Genomic DNA, 17,097 nt, shown 5'->3' with positions numbered 1-17,097 from the left:
AAGCCGTGATGTGGACATCGAGTAGTGTATCCCTTGAAACGTTCCCAAGCTTCATTGAACGTTTCATTGTTCTTCTGTACAAAGCCGAAAATGTCATTTCTCAGCCTTGCGGTTCTGGAGTTGGAGAAGAATTTGGCTAGGAATGCCTTCTTGCACGCTTCCCAAGTGGTGATGGACTCCTTAGGGAGCGATTTCTCCTAGATGTGTGCTTTGTCTCCCAAAGAGAATGGGAAAAGCCTTAGTTTGAAGCCATCCTCACTGACTCCATTGATCTTAGTGAGGCTACAAAGCCTATCAAATTCATCCAGATTATCCAATGGGTCCTTCATTGGCAATCCATGAAACTTATTGATTTGTATCATCTGGATGAGACTACTCTTGATCTCAAAATTGTTGTTCTGCACAGCTGGTGGCACAGTGCCATTCCTTTGAGTGTGAGTAGATGGAGCGTCTCCTGCTCCTATATTGGTCCTTGCTTGAGGAGCTGGTGGACAGTTTTGATTATTCATCGTCTCCTCAATGATTGTTGGTTCTGGTTGAACTTGTTGTTATCTGAGTAGCCTAGGTCTGTCGATGTTATCGATGAAAGGACTCAGGTTCTGGCTACCTCTGGATCGTGTTTGCATGCACAGGCAGGTATCCGAGTGTGTACACGAGGATCAACTCGATCCAGGTGATCGAGTGACGGGTCGGGTGGGTGCTCGGGTTCTACCTGAGATTCAAAACAAACAATGCGAAAGCAAACAAGTCAGTATCCGAACCAAATATAAACAAAAGAAATTGATCTAGCAAGTGCTGAAATCCTAAACGTAGCAAAATGAAATCAACCAAATGGCAACGGTGCCAAATTGATAGACAGGTTTTCACCCAGGGTATCAATTTCCTATGCTGTTGTAGTACAAATGGTTATCAATCCAAATAGTTGTCTATTGCTAGCAGTAAGGATATGATCAAAACAATACAAGTCAAGCTAAGCAGATATGGTTTTGGTTCTAACAGTCCTAAAATAAATAAAAGAAAAGAATATAAACAAAGAAACCATACGACATAAGCACTCGATGCAAGAAATCGAGTACATGATCGAGTGGGGTGATCGAGTAAGCAAATGAGATATGAACAGCTCGAGGTATTACTCGATACAGGTTATCGTGTACCTAATCGGGTAAGTGATCGAGTAAGTAAAGAAAATGCAAACAATTAAAATACGAAAGTTCCTAAGGATGAGGTAATTGAATCCTAAGTATTCTTGACCAATACAGATGCCTTACATGCCTCAAGCAATTATTTTCTAGACAATGAATCTCTAAAACCTTGTCACCACACTCTCGTACTAGCAACAATCAAGCTTGAACACATCACCACACTCTCGCACTAGCAATATGAACAAGCACGCATTAAGGTCGATTCATTATTGTCAGTAAACTCGAACTCATCTAATTTCTTACTCAAAGTCAAGTAAACCTCTAGCATTAACTAAATCAAGCATTTTATCTACTCCTTTCAGCCTATAGCATTGGTAAACGCCCTAGATCTAATCTCAACCTCTCGGTCTGTTGACAGCATTAAGAACACCAACCTTGAAGGAAATCTATCAATCATTTACAATCAAACTAAGGCATCCTAACCGATCAAGAACACAAAATCATCTATCCCATCCCTAGAAATTTTACAACACTACTCGGACATGATAACAAGAAATAAAACAACGAAAATGAATGAAAATTGCATTGTATTAAAAGATAGAGTAGAGTAGAAAGAGTACAAGATAGAAATCTAAGAAAACTACAAAATAAAAATGCAAAACAAAAAGAAAAATGTTTGAGTCGCTCAGTTCTCTCACAGAAGCTCTCGCTCTCTGGTTTGAGGGTCTGCGGCGTGCTCGTTTGCGAGCTAGGAGAGGAGGGGGTTTATATATGGAAACCCTTTTGACCTAGCTTCCTAGACCTGCCCGATGGTCTACTCGATGGGGTACACGAGGGTGAAGTCGGGTTACTCCTCGGGTGGATCTTTGGGTTGCTCTTCATGCTCTTGGGTCCTCCTCGATCGTGTTGGGGTTCGGACTTGTTCTTGCAGCTCGATGGCTCCTTCAGGTACATGCTCGAGTTGTCCTTGTTTTTCCCCATTTTTGGCTCTTTAGCACCTGTTTTCATCCAAAATATGCAAATGCAGAAATCCAACACCCTAAATGGTCTAAAAGTGAATTCCTACATTTAATGACCTAATAATGCTAAGTTAGAGGTGAACAATGCAAAATATGGACAAAAAAGAATGCTAAAAACATTTAAATTAGAGAGTTATCATTCGTATTCGTTCCTGAGATAAATAAGTCATCAACATAGACTGAAACAAGGATGGTGTCTTGACCTACCCTTTTTCGATAAACCGATGGTTCTTTTAAACATCTTCTAAATTTGAGTTCCTTTATAATCTGGTTTAGCTTGTCATTCCACGCCCTAGGAGCCTGCCTTAGACGATACAAAGCTTTGTTGAGTCTATAAACCTTATCCTCAGATCCTTTAACTTCAAAACCTTCCGGTTGTGTGACATATACCACTTCTTTGATTTCTCCATGAAGGAATGCTGTCTTTACGTCAAGATGGTGTATATCCCATCCATTTGATGCTGCAAGATTGATAAGCAAACATATTGTTTCTATTCTTGCCACCGGAGCAAATACTTCCTCAAAATCAATGTCATGTCGCTGCACATACCCTTTTGCCACAAGTCTAGCTTTGTATTTATTTATGCTACCATCTGCATTCCTCTTAAGTTTGAACACCCATTTTAGCCCTATAGACTTTGCTCCAAGTGGAAGTTCAACAAGAGTCCAAGTCTGATTCTTCCCAATCGAATGCATCTCATCCTCGCAAGCACGTATCCATTTCTCGGATTCCTTTGCTTCATAAAATTCCCTTGGCTCGTTGTTTAAACACATAAACAATCTTTCTCCTTCTTCTTCATCGAGTAAAACATAATCTTTGAAACGCTTTGGTAGTTTCGTCTGCCTAGTAGTCCTTCTTGGTTATGCAGGTTCATTGTGAGGCTCACTATGATCATTAGTATCATGCTCACTATGATCATTAGTATCACTTCCTTCACTATTGTTGCTATCATTATCATCGTTTTCGTCCTCATTCTCCTCTCTGCTCTCGTTGTCCGGTTCACCAACGCTTCCACTGCGTTCATTATTTCCCTCTCTTTCGACATCCTCTGTTTCTCGAATTCCATGATTACCATAATCTCCAAAAGAAATTGTGAAGCTACCAGATTCATCTTGTGCAGAACTCCTTTGATTCTAGTCCCAACCTTTTGATTCATCGAATACAACATCTCGGCTCAGTACTATCTTCTGAGTTTGTGGATCAAGCAAGCGATATGCTTTTGATCCCGGTTCTGTGCCTAGATGAACCAACATCCTCGACCTGTTGTCTAGCTTTTTCAGATGCGGATTGGTCACTTTCGAGTATCCGATGCAGCCAAAAACTCGAAGGTGACTAACATTAGGCTTCTTTCCTCGAAACGCTTCACTTGGAGTCTTATCACTCAGTACCCTTGTAGCTACTCTATTTAAGAGATATGTAGAATGTCTCACAGCCTCTCCTCATAGATTGTTAGGAACATGCATATTTTTTAACATGCTTCTAGTTATCTCCATTAAAGTCCTATTCCTCCTCTCAACAACTCCGTTTTGTTGAGGAGTATAAGGAGCTATGAGATGTCTCTTGATGCCTGATTCAGCATAGAAGGTATTAAAGTCTTGCGATACAAACTCACCTCCCCTGTCAGTCCTAAACGTTTGTATGCTTGTTCCTGTTTCTTGTTCCACCATAATTTTAAACTTTCTGAATTTGTTGAAGACATCATTCTTCTCCTTTAACAACCTGGTCCACATGTACCTTGAATGATCATCAATAAGAACAAGACTGTATCTGTTTCCTGCCGACATACTTGGGGTTATGGGTCCGCACAAATCACCATGGATGAGTTCTAATATTCTGGTCGCTCGATACGCAGTAGCCTGTGGGAACGCTTGCCTTGTTCTTTTCCCAAGTAGACATGATCCACAAATCTTTGTCTCATCAAGAGTACAGGAAATTCCAGCAACAAGCTCTCATTGTAACATAGACTTGATTGTTCTAAGATTTATGTGTCCTAACCTTTCATGCCACCTGGTTGAGTTACTTGTCGTTGTTGTCTGCAAACACATAGTCTTCTTTATACCAATTCAAACCTTGTACAGCTGATTTCTTGACTTCAAAGTCTTGACAAGTAGCTTTCTTTCAAGATCATGGACTGTCAGATATTCTCCTCTCATTCCCACATCACAACCAGACTCGGTTGCTTGTCCAAGACTGATGATATTACTTTTTAAACCTGGAATAAAGTAAACATCAGTCAAAACTCTTCGTTCAACCTTCTCGTCTGTAAATTTCACAGTTCCCTTTCCTTTGATGTCGATCCGAGAGTCATCTCCAAATCTTACTTTTCAAGTAACAGAGTAGTCAATTTTTGAAAAATATCTCAGGTCTCCAGACATGTGGTTGCTAGCTCCATTATCAAGATACAGTAGAACCTCTATAAATTAATACTTGGTAAATTAATAATCTTTATAAATTAATAAATTTCTTCGGTCCCAAGTTGGGACTAGTGTAATTTTACACACAATTCGATAATATTATAAGATAATTTTTTTTTTGAAAATCCTTTGTAAATATATAGTCCCATCAAGTATATAAATTAATAATTATATAAAATTATCTAAATATTTGTATATATATACACATTAATTTTTATTTAGAGTTCATTTTTAATACTTTTACTATATAAAAATCTTTGAGCGCTGTCTACAAAACATGATAATTGTTATTTTTTTTGTACTTGATTTTATAAAAATATTAGTTATAAATTAATAATTTTTTTACCTAATTATGAAACTTTCTCTATAAATTAATAATTATTAATTTATCGAGAAATTAAAACCTCTATAAACTAATAGATTTTCATTTTCCCATGTATAGAGGTTTTATTGTACCAAACATCATCTTCTCCAGTGTTTGCTTCATATTTAATTGGTATAACTTTCTTTTCGTTCAAGTAGAAGACCTCATGCATCATTAGTTCATCTGCTTCTTCAGTGTCGTTGTTCTCCTTCTCTTGCGTTTCGTGCAACTTTAGTAACCTATCTGGACATCGCGATGCAAAGTGGCCGTGTTTATCACACCGAAAACACACGATTTCAGACATATCTCTTGCTTCATACGATCTTCCTCGACCTCTTCCTCTGTAAGAAAACCGTCCACAGCGACCTCTGCCTCTGAATCCTCCACCAAAATCATGATCACGAGGCTGTGTTTGTTGAAAGGTTGGTTGTGGTTCATTGTTTGCAAACATTAACTTGCTCTGATCTTCTTGAGTTTCTTCTTCCTCACTGACTCGTTCTTCATACACCTTCAAGCGCCCAACAATATCTTCAAAACTAGTGTTTTTAAGATCCAAGACTTGTTCTAGCGACACCACTATGTGAATGTATTTAGTCCTTGGAAGACTTTTTAGAAACTTCTTGATAACTTTTGATTCTTCAATTGTTTCTCCAAGAGCAGCAGATTTTGACGAGATCTCAGACAACTTTCCAGCAAAGTCGTCAATCTTCTCCGTATCTTTCATCTTGAGACGATCAAATTCTGTCATCAATGTTTGCAGTCTAGCTTCTTTGACACGTTTCGCTCCCACATGTCTTGATCTGATGGCGTCCCAAACTTTCTTAGCTGTTCCCAGTTCTCCAACCTATAGTATGAGTGCCTCCGGAATTGATTGAAACAACAAAGCTGTAGCCATGTCATTCATATCACTATCATCTGTTGGTGCTTCGATTATCTGCCAGACTTTATTCACCTTGAGCAACAGCTTCATTCTCATTGCCCATACTGTATAGTTTGTTGAATTCAGCATGGGACACTTGATTGACGATGTTCCTCCATCTATTGTTTTAGTTGTCGCAACATCAACGATTTCTCCCATTGTGAAGAGAACAAAATTTTCCCACAAGATCTCACAAGCGCTCTGATACCAAATATAGAATTTAGAGAAGTTTAAGAAAGACAAAAATAATAATAACTCTCTTATTAGCTTAAGAAAAATAGCTCAAAAACTTAGCTCTCTCCACAATCTCTTAAAAACTCTCTCTCAAAACTTATGTCTCATGTCATGCCTCGACAACACCTTTTCTAATAAAACTCAAATCCTAATCCTATAAGGAAATACTTTAACTTAGATAACTCCTAAACTCTTTGATCCTTATCTCTTTAAATCACAACTTGATTAGGATTAATATTGCTTCTTTCTCAAGCTAACTTCAAGCTTGATCCAACAATTTTCACCACCTGGACTCTGCAAAGACAAAGGACTCAAAAACAAAGTAACACACCATTTAATTAAGACTCTTAAGGCTCGATACAAATGCATAAAAAAAAAACACAAAATGACTGTTAAATACTCTTAACATATATACATGATTCTCTTCCAAACTTATTTCCTCAAGCAAACAAAAATGAAACTTTAGGCGAAGACTAGAAGTTTGACAGTTGTGGCTTGTATAAATAAACCACCTCTGCGACTGATTCCATTGAATTCGATTTTATTAAGTCGTGTTATCCTGCGTAATAAGGATTGGATATTAACCGGACTTGTCGATTCACTAATGACAAAGAAAAAAAGAACCCAATCAAAATTCTAAAGGAAATTTGCCGATATATATACCAAAATAATGCAAAATGAGAATCTATTCTAACAAAATTCTCCATACTCATCACAAGATTTTTACTCGTATTTAATTCTAAGCTGTAACTTTCAGTTAATTTGATTTTCTCTTTTAACACTCAACTAATGGAAAGACATTTGATTTCAACTAAATGGCATGCTTATTTGGCTAGGTAGAAAAGGCCAATCAATATAAAGGAGGAGATATTAAAGCGTACAAGATTATTCTTTAAAGTCTAAAAATCCGTTACAAACATTCGTGTCTTCTCAAATAAATAAAGCCGGGGAATTTAGGAAGGTGGAACATGATCAACAACACAATATATATTTTTTTTTTTGAATTTCATGTTAATTTAATTCAAGAAAAATTTTCTTTACAACTGGTCAGATGGGACTGAAAATATAAGTAGTTTGACTGAGAACAATGGATTTAAACTTTTCAATCCATTAAAACCCCCGTGATGCTAGCCAGCTCCCGAGAGCAGCTTCATATCTCTGATCTCCCTCCCGTTGAATAGCTAGGAGTTTGTTTCTAATCTACTTATCCAGCGAGGAGATGAGCTTTGCTGCGGGCATAGACGATGCTCCATGTTTTCTCTCAACAACACAATATTTATTATTTTTTTATAAAAATTGAATTGACAAAATCTGATTCATAGCCAATCTCTATTACGCGAGATAACGCGACTTAGTGAAATCGAATTCCAGTGGGATCGATCATAAAGGTAGTGTTGTAACCACTTAAGTAAAGTCAACTCCCAACAGAATCTTTTTTTATCTATAGCATAAAGGAATCAATATTTTTATTAGTTTTTATCATTCCCTTTCTTTTGCTCCTTTACATTTGTTTATTTTATTGACTTTTTGTTCCTTATTTTTTTATGTTTATGAGTTTATTCAACCTTGTTTTTGATGATTCTCTTAAACATGTTAGAATAGTTTTTTAGTTGGATTTAAAGGGATATCCAAAAGGGGGAGATGATCTTAGTTTAGGTCGCAATTTTTAAGGGTTGTTAGATTTATATTTTGTTTATTCTATACTTTAATTCTAAATCTTTGCTTAATGTTTTAAGTTAGCTTCATCAACTAACTATGATCTAAAGTGTGTGTGCATCGCTAAAAGCTTGCATATGTGTTTGACCTAGCTTAGATGTCTGTCGTGTCATAGGAGCACATACCACTTACCTATAGAACTTCATGTATTAGAATCGAACCTGTTTTAAATGCTTTGATCTATGCGTCGTTGCCTGCGATAGTTGAGTAACACAGTATAGAGATCTTAGACGGTTAGCATGTGACCTATAAGTCAATTGTTATTTGGTGTTTCGTAGTCTAAGTCTTAGATAAACAAACTAACCCTAAACTTTCCTAGATAGATAGATCATCGATCCCCTGCGATCCCCTTGATGCCCAACGCTTTTCTCATTTATTTTACTTGCTTTTATTTACGTTTATTTGCTTACTTACGACTATGACAACCAAAACCCCTTTTTTATTGAGTCCTAGCTTTACATCTCTTCGACGGATTCTCTAAACAACAACTCTCTCTTTCTCTCTCTATGAGATCGATCATTAAATACTTCAACCGATCAACTGTGTAGTTGCAGTAGCCGTGTGATCATTTGAGGTAAAAGATTTTGAAACGAAAAATCACACGAATCAAGGACCGCTATAAGCAAGAGTTTAAATCAAAGAATACGTGGTTACTTACTCGTGCAACATGACTTATAGTTGATTGGCATAACGGTTTTTGTGTAAAGCCCCGACCGCCACTTCTTAGTGTACTCCACATCTTCTCACGGCTCATGAGTTATGTGTTTCACTCACACGATTTTGATAATTATTTTCTGGAAATTTAGTTATTCTAAAATTCTTCTAGGTTAAGTACATATACCTCAAAGTTCTCTCAAGATAATTGATCGAAAATAAATGTACTTTAGTGATATATGTGGGCAAACTATTTCTATTAATTCTCTACATGCACCACATCATACTTCCTGAATCTGGAATATTACACAATTTACCCCCAACTGATTGCAATGTTTTTGTTGTGCACCAAGACCGTCACTTAGTGACCCATATCGGGACCAACAATTTATATTCTACAGGACAAGGTACCAAAGACGTCTAGGAAGAAGGAAGAACAATCCACAAGTAAGAACAAATGGAGAACAAGGCAAGTTCAAAAATTATGCAAGGATGGACGAGAGAAAAACGAAAAGACGAAAGGCACGGGAAAGAGATGGTTAACGACCAAAATTTGAAGGAAGAACTTGGGAAGAAAAATAAATAGATTGGGGCGGATGCAACAGACCAGCCCTAACGATAATTTCAAGGCCACGAGAAAGGATTAAGGCCCATTAAGAAGGAAGGAACAGCGGTTAAACGGCAGTTAAAACAACGGTTAGCAGCCGTTAAAGAAATGGAGTTGACGGTGTTAAAAAATAATAATGGTGGGAACAGCGTCGAGCATACAACAAACTTGGACTTCTCAGCTCACCCGACCAACTGCTGCGTGTAAACCAAGGAACAAGAGAGGAGAGAGAGAGAAAAATGATTGTCTGACCGATACTCCAAATTTTTTGCGAAGATCTTAGACGCGTGTCACTGCGCGTAAGGCGACCTGGTAGCACAAGCTTCCGACACCACGTGTCGATGCATGTGGAGGAAGGAAACGGCCAATGATGTTGATGTCCAGATCGGTCACAATTAGAATGTTTTCGTTTGGTAAAAGGAGGTCGAAGTTTTCTTCTATTAATTGGTGTTGAGGCACAAAAGACGGGTTACAACACAACTTTAGACGAGTTACAAGAATGGACGAGTATAAAGGACGAGCTGTAAGCTTGTCGACTCTTGCTGGACGGGTTGAAACCTTGTACTTGCTGTACGACTTCTCTTGCCTTTTCCGCGATCCCCTCTTCGAAAGCCGTACGCCTGCTCTTTATAGGGAATCGTGTCGGTTCGTCCTCCAAGAAGACCAAAATACCCCTCCTTCCTAGGAGATTTATTTTGGGCTTTTCCTGGGCCGGGCTTCTTGTTAGGGTGAGGATCTACCCCTAAGAAATGAGCAACCAGCTCCTTTGGACTATAAAAACAATGGAGAGAGAGACGGAGAAAAGGGAAAAGTCCATTTCTTTTAAAAATCGATTATCAGCCAAAAACTTAAACACTTAAAAACTGATAACAAGATTTTCACCCAGGGTATCAAATCCTTATGCAGTTGTAGTAAAAAGGGTTATCAATCCATATGGTTGTTATGCTAGCATATGAGATATGATCAGAACTATGCAAGTCAAGCCAAGCAAAAAATGGTTTTGATCTAACAATCCTAAAATAAATAAAAGCAATCAAATGAACAAGACCCACACGACCTAAGCACTAGATGCAAACATTCGAGTACATGATCGGGTGGGGTGATCGAGTAAACAAAGAAAGTATGAACAACTCAAAGGTGTACACGAAGCTGGTGATCGAGTACCAGTTCGGGTATAGGGTCGAGTGATGTATAAAAATGTAAACAATCAAGATGCGAAAGCTCCTAAGGATGGGGTAATCGACTTCTAAGTGTTCCTGACCAGTATGGATGTCCTACATGCCTCAAGCAAATATTCCTTAGACAATGAATCTCTAAAATCTTGTTAAAATACACTTGTGATAGAAACAATCAACCTTGATCACTTCCCTACCCAACTCTCGTTTGAGAAACATGACCAAGCGGGCAATACAAACCGATTCATTATTGTCAATAAACTCCTTACACATCTAATTTCTTAGGCTAAGTGAGTAAATCTCTAGCATTGATTGATTCAAGCATTTCATCTACATCTCTCGATGGTAAAATACCCTAGATCTAATCTCAACCTCTCGGTCTGTTGATAGCATTAAGAACACCAATCTAGAAAGGAATTTATAAAACATAAACAACCAAGCTAAGACATCCTAACTGATCAAGAACACCTAATTGTCTATCCCATCCCTAGAAACTTTGTTTCACTACTCAGATTTCATTGCAGAAAACATAAAAGCATAGATAAACGAAAATTGCATTGTATTCAAAATAAAATAGAAGTGAAGAGTACAGAGTAGAAATCTAAAAGGATAGCAAAAAGATGTAAAATAAATCCTAACAAAGTAGAGAAAAAGTGTTTGAGTCGCTCAAGATCTCTCTCAGAAGTTCTCATTCTCTGGTTTGAGTGTCTGCGGCGTGCTAGGGCAAGAGGAAGAAGAGGGGGGTTTATATATGGAAACCCCTTTGACTTAGCTTCCCAGTCCTGCCCGAGGTTCTGCTTGATGAGGTGCACGAGGATGAGGTTGGGTTACTCCTCGGGTAGGTCTTCGGGTTGTTCTTCCTTCTCTTGGATTCTCCTCGATCGGGTTGGGGTTCGGACTGTTCATCCTGCTCAATAGCTCCTTTGGGTACATGCTCGGATTTGACCTTGTTTCTCCCTATTTTAGGCTCTAAAGCACCTGTTTTCAAGTATGCAAATGCACGAATGCAACACCCTAAATGCGAATTCCTACAGTTAATGACCTAAAAATGCTAAGGTAGGGGTATAAACAATGCAAAATATGGACAAAAAAGGATGCTTAAAACATGTAAATTAGAGAGTTATGAGACCCTCAAACTTAAATCTTGCTAGTCCTCTAGCAAGGAAGTAGGAGGATGAGTTTTAAAAATGGGGACTCATAACCTTTTTGTGCTAAGGGAAGGATTCAAGCTATAGTCCTTAAAGATAGTTTAATGGTGCTAAGATCAATCAACACACTTACAAATATTTTTCTATGCTTATTACCATGCATCGATCTAGTTTAACCTCCAACTTAAAATTAAAGACTTGCAATTCCAAAGATCATCTCTTTCACATTCATTAAGTTTTTGGCAAATTCTTGCAAATGGAAGGTGAATCAAGCTCGATCGGTTTCAAGGGTAAGGCTTTTTGGTAAGGTGGTTTCAAACAATATCTTTGGGTGGTTTTTTCTCAAAAGAAGGAATGCTAGACAGTTGTGAAAACTATTTAAAATTGAGAACAATTAGGGCATACAAAGTTTAACTCTTGATAATCTACCATTTTCTCATTCATCTCCTTTTTTTTATTAAACCCCCTAGAATAAAACTACCCACAACCTTGATTTTAACTCTTTTTTTTATAATTCCTAAGGTCTAAACTTTAAACATCTAGCTATCTCTTTTTTTTTCTTTTTTCTTTCTTTGCTAAACTCCTAGTAATATTCATATATATATATATATATATATATATTTCTTTCTTTTTCTAGGAGACTATAGCAAGATATTTTTCTCTTTTTTTTTTACTAAGAGGCTTAGAACTACTTGATTCGAACCTTAGGGACTTCTTTTCTCTCTTTTTTTTTCTCTTTTTCTTTTTTTTTCTCAACCGAACCCCAAATAAACATGCTAACCACCTATCTTTCAAAACCGATTCTATTAGCTAGTCCAAATGATTCTAACTTAGCTAAATCAAGAGCCAGTTATTTGTCGTTCTCAATACTCTCAAGGTTTCACAACCTATAGCATAATGAAAAGACCTCACTCAACAATTCACAACAAGATTGGCAGAAATGGAGTGCTAACCCGAGTTTAGAGTTACCAAGAGCAAGTATACAAATTCCATAAGCAAGACAATTTAAGTTCAAGTTAAGTCTAATAATATAGAGATGATTCAATGTTCAAGCAAGTGGAGGAAGCATTCAAAAGACACAAGGTTCTAAACAAAGATTTTTCATTTTTTTTTTCAAAGATTAATCTAGCAACAATGAACTGTGATTAAGGGCTATAACTTTAATCCTAAGGTTTGACTTTAAACAGAGTGGTTTTAATCATTGTCCTCTAAGATGCATATGCAACAATCCTGTATGAAGCAAACTAGACTCAATCCTAATATGTAAATGCAACTACATGAACACTCTTTTTTTTTTCCTTTAAAATATTTCAATTTTTTTTGGGTTTTTTCAATGCAAATAGATGCAACTCAAATGAATAAAACTAGCATGCAAAAAATTGAAATAAGAAAATAAGAAAATAAAACACAATGTTAAATACATTCTAGGACCCTCCCCCAAACTTAAATTACACAGTCCCTGTGTAAATAAAAGTCTAAAAAAGAATCCAAGAATCACACAAAATGAAATAAAACTAAATGCAATGTTATTTACAAAGGTTGGATGAATGTGGCACCTCATGGGTTGGTGAAGAAGGAGGTTGTAGCATCCTCCATGCTCGCCAACGTGTAGTTAGGGTCGTAACCGGCTTCAGCAGGCACCGGGATTCAGTCATAGAGCTCGGTTATGTGCACGGACGAGTTGCTCGGACCAGCATCCGAAGGGTTGATCGGGTACGGCATCGCGTAGCTCATCGGGTAGGGCATCGGGTAATACGATGGGTAAGGTGGGAGAAGTCCGGAATGATCACCCGTATAGCCGCTCGCAGGGTGCATCGAATACGGCATCGGATAAGGCATCTGATACGTCAGAGGGAAAGGACCCAAGTGGTCTCCCGGATGCGGCTCGATGGTGGCATCGGATAAGACATCGTGTACCCCATCGGGTTTGCCGTCGGATAAGCATCTAAGTGGCTTCTCCGCGATCTATCTTGTCTGGTGACATCCTCCTCTGGTTGGGGCTCGTAAGACGATGCTCTGTGAGGCTCTGGAGGTGCTAATCCTCGAATTCCTCCTAATGGTCCGCTCCTCCCCATCCATGTGGGTGCATATGCCGAGGTGGGGGCTGAGGCACAACTTGCCTTGTCTTGCAGCTCCCTTATCTGACCTTCCATTACCTTCACTGAGCCGGTAAGGTCCCTCACTTTCCTAGCTAGGAACTTGTTCATCCTCTTCAGCCATCCGATCCTCTTGTGAGCTTCCCTTACCCCAACATGTTTCTTTTGAGAGCACACATACTCCTCAAAATCATAGTCTTCCGAGTTGTCTCCCTGTCCTTTCCCAGTCGGCTCTCTCTTTTCTGCCTTGGACTCCCTTTCCGGGTTGTACAGCTCCTCCAAAGGTGGTGTGAAGTATATGTTATCCCCTAGCCGGATTTTGGTGCATACGACGTTGGGCAGGATCATTTGGGTGGCTCCGGCAGCTGGATGGACAAACTTGAAGAGCAACATGTCGTTTGGTCTCTTGTAGGCTAAGAATCTCGCCAGTGTCAGGTATCCGATGTCTAGCCATCTCGAGTCATGTACCACTCCCTTCAAAGGCACATCGCAGGCCACCAAAATTGGTGTGACCAATCCTCCTATGGAGATCTCTCCAGCTCCCTCTCTTCTCTCAGTTTTCATTGCCCAAGACTTGAGGTAAAGGAACTGATCGAGCAGCACAAAGACCATACTAGTGTCCGCAGCATCTCCAACTAGCGGTGTACCATCCCTAGCATTGTCTAACACTCCACACAAGGCAATGTCTAGCAGCTGGAGCTCATGGTCATTCACATTCCTAGTCTCCTTTCTAGCAAAAAGGGTGCAAGCTAGGGACTTGTGAAAATACCTCAAAACAGGGCTCCTTATTTGAGTAGACTTGGAGCTTGTAGACTTGTAAGGAAGCTTGTCACCTATTGTCAGCCATAGGGACTTCATCTCCTCCTTGCTCACCTCCATGTTCTCTCCACTTCCAGCCTTGAAACCATACAGCTTCTCCATCTCCTTGAAGGTAAGGCGGTACTCCTTGTTGCGCACGGAGAAAGTGATGAACCCGATCCCCCCATCGGGTAGTAGGGTCGGGTGGTCTTCAAAATAGTGTAACCGCAGCATGGAGAGGAAGAGTACCGTCTCCTCCTCATAAGCCTCGAGGTTGGCTCGCATCATCTGGCCCACGTGGCACATGTCGAACAGGAACTCGACATCTCTAGCGATGCCCAATTGCTTTATTGTTTCTCGGTGGGGATAGCGGGTACCAACGAAGTTCATCTTGCGGAGGACCTTGAAGAGCTTGGCCGGAATCTCCACCTCTTACTGCTTCAACCTCCGCAAAGCTAGGCGTGTGCGTTCTCTCTGCTCCTCCTCTCGGTCACGGCTCTCTTCCTACGTGTCTTGATCTTCTTCTTCAGCCGCCGTCTCAGCCACCTTCTCAGCTTTTTCAAAAGCTGGTCTCTTCCCTCTCGCAACCGCAGCTCTGCTCCTCAACCGTGATGTTTAGATCTCCTCTGGTTCTCCTCCATCAGAATCAGAATCGACATCCATAGGATCGGTAACGGTTCTCTCGGACGTAGACAGGTCCCTACGTTGAGGAGATCGGCGAACAACACTCGCCACCGGGCTTGGTGAGCGAACTCGGGGGGTCTGCACGATTGATTGCTCGAGCACCAGATCGGTTGCTCGAGCACCAGATCGGTTGCTTGAGCACCAGATCGGGTGACGGATCAGGTTGAGCATCGGGTTGGAGATGCAAAATGTCCAGCCAACGGTTAGGAATGCGGCACGTCTCCTCTTCCCTGGGATTTGCAAGGTTCGACGGCATCACCTCCGGTTCTAGCAGCGGTGGAGGTTGACCTGCTCGACTTCTTTTGGTAGATTTTCATCTTTGGTGCCATTGGTGAATCCTTGAAAAGAAAGAAAAGTTAAACTCAAGATCAATAGGGTTAGTTCCCAAGAAATTAAAGAGTCTCGATTCCCTTGAGAGAAAATAGAAAGTAGGAAGGCAAAAAGCTTTTAGGGTTGAGAGACTTATCGATTTGTGCTGCTGAGGGAGAATGGTTCTAGTCCCTTTAAATAGAAGAGAGTTAGTCACTTGGGCTTCGCCGAGAGTGGGCTTGGGTTTGTGGAATTCGGACTCCACTCGCCACCCAAGTAGGAACACGATCAGGCGCGTCGGGTACGGATTCAGGTAGAGTCTCGGGTTCCCCAAAATTTCCTTTTTTCTCTTTTTTTATATGTAAATGTAAATATGCAAATATCGAAAATAATATAAAATAAATAAATATAATTAAGAAAAAAATGAAGGATACCTTTGGGACTTCCTCCCAAGTAAGCTTGTTTTAAGTCACTAAGCTTGACTCTTCATGCTCTTCAAGCATGGGTGTAAGGAGGGAGAGGTTTCAGAACCTTCTCCACTGTAGCAGGCTGATTCAATGGATTTTCCAGGTTTTGTCCAGGTTCCACAGCAAATGTAGTGTTAACTTCTTTGAGATTCTTGACTCTTCTTTGCTTTGTCTTGGTGGAAAAGACTTGACCATCAATGGTTGGCCTTTTAATTTCTTTCTTGATGCCAAATTCCATTTTGAAATGCTCTTCATGCTCAATTCTGATCTTCCCTTGCTTCACATCAATCACTGCTCCTACTGGTTCCTTATCTATATCAAGGATCATGAAATCAGTAGGAACTTCCACTCTTCCAATCCTGAGAGGCAAGTTTTCGAGGATACCAATGGGATGTCTGATTGTTCTATCAGCTAAAACCAAATACAGACTACTCGGTTTAAAACTCCTGAAACCCATCTTGTTGGCAACTGACAGTGGCATGATGCTGACTGAAGGTCCCAAATCGCACAAGCATTTGTCAAAATTCGAAGTCCTATCGAACATGGCAAAGTAAAAGAGCCGGGATCCTCCAATTTCTCCTTGATTCGCAGTTCAGGATCTAGGCACACTCCACTCCTTAATATTGCATTTCCAATTTCCTTGACAGCTTCCTTAACCTCAATCTCTAGCTGAGCTATCTCATTGATGATTTCCTCTCGAAGTTTGTGTGGTGGCAAGAGCTTAGGAGGTGGAGCCTTTTGCTTGGCCATACGCTCTGCAAGCGCCTCTAACTGGATGTCAAGAGCAGCATTGAACATTTCCTCTAATTCCCCTTCCTCTGCTACAGGCAGTTGAGGTTGATCTGTCATCTGAACGTCAACTCGATGTATCATCCGATCACCATCATCGGGTGTGTCATCGGGTTCTGTCTCGGGTGGTTCTTCGGTTTGTGATTCTCAAACCAGTGCTCGATCATCAACTCGATCAGTCTCCTCAGGTGAAGGCTCGTGTTCATACTCGGATATGTAGTACTGGGACTCATTCATCTCATAATGATCCATATCCTCCCCATCTTGAACATCGCTGTCCTCAGTGAGGTAGTCCTCATAATCTTCGTCAAGGAAGATGGCTTGGGCAGTGGCATAATCCTTTGGGTTCTGAACAGCTTTACCTGGAAGCTGGTTGATTTTTGGAGGTGGTTGGTTGTTGTGGTGGCCCTCGAGGTACCTCAGCTTAGTGTTGAGGGAATCATTCTTGGCATTCAAGTCATTATATCCAGAATCGATCTTGTTGCTCATTTCCGCAAACCGTTTTGCATTGTCCATAGCAGCCAATGCTTGGTTTTGTATCATCTGCTGAATTAGGCCGCG

At 39.9% G+C, this 17,097-nt stretch overlaps 1 non-coding gene across 1 annotated transcript; it reads left to right on the top strand.

The window, feature by feature from the left end:
• On the top strand, positions 1–107 carry LOC147944097 (small nucleolar RNA R71). The gene has a single exon (XR_015558638.1). It is a non-coding gene; the product is annotated as a small nucleolar RNA R71 (small nucleolar RNA).
• Positions 108–17,097: the final 16,990 nt, after the last annotated feature.

Source organism: Camelina sativa, chromosome 5, assembly GCF_030686135.1.
Source record: "Camelina sativa cultivar CO46 ecotype springtype chromosome 5, ASM3068613v1".
Taxonomy (NCBI): domain Eukaryota; kingdom Viridiplantae; phylum Streptophyta; class Magnoliopsida; order Brassicales; family Brassicaceae; genus Camelina; species Camelina sativa.
Note: the sequence above shows the minus strand (reverse complement) of the source record. Positions and strands in the feature narration are given on the sequence as shown.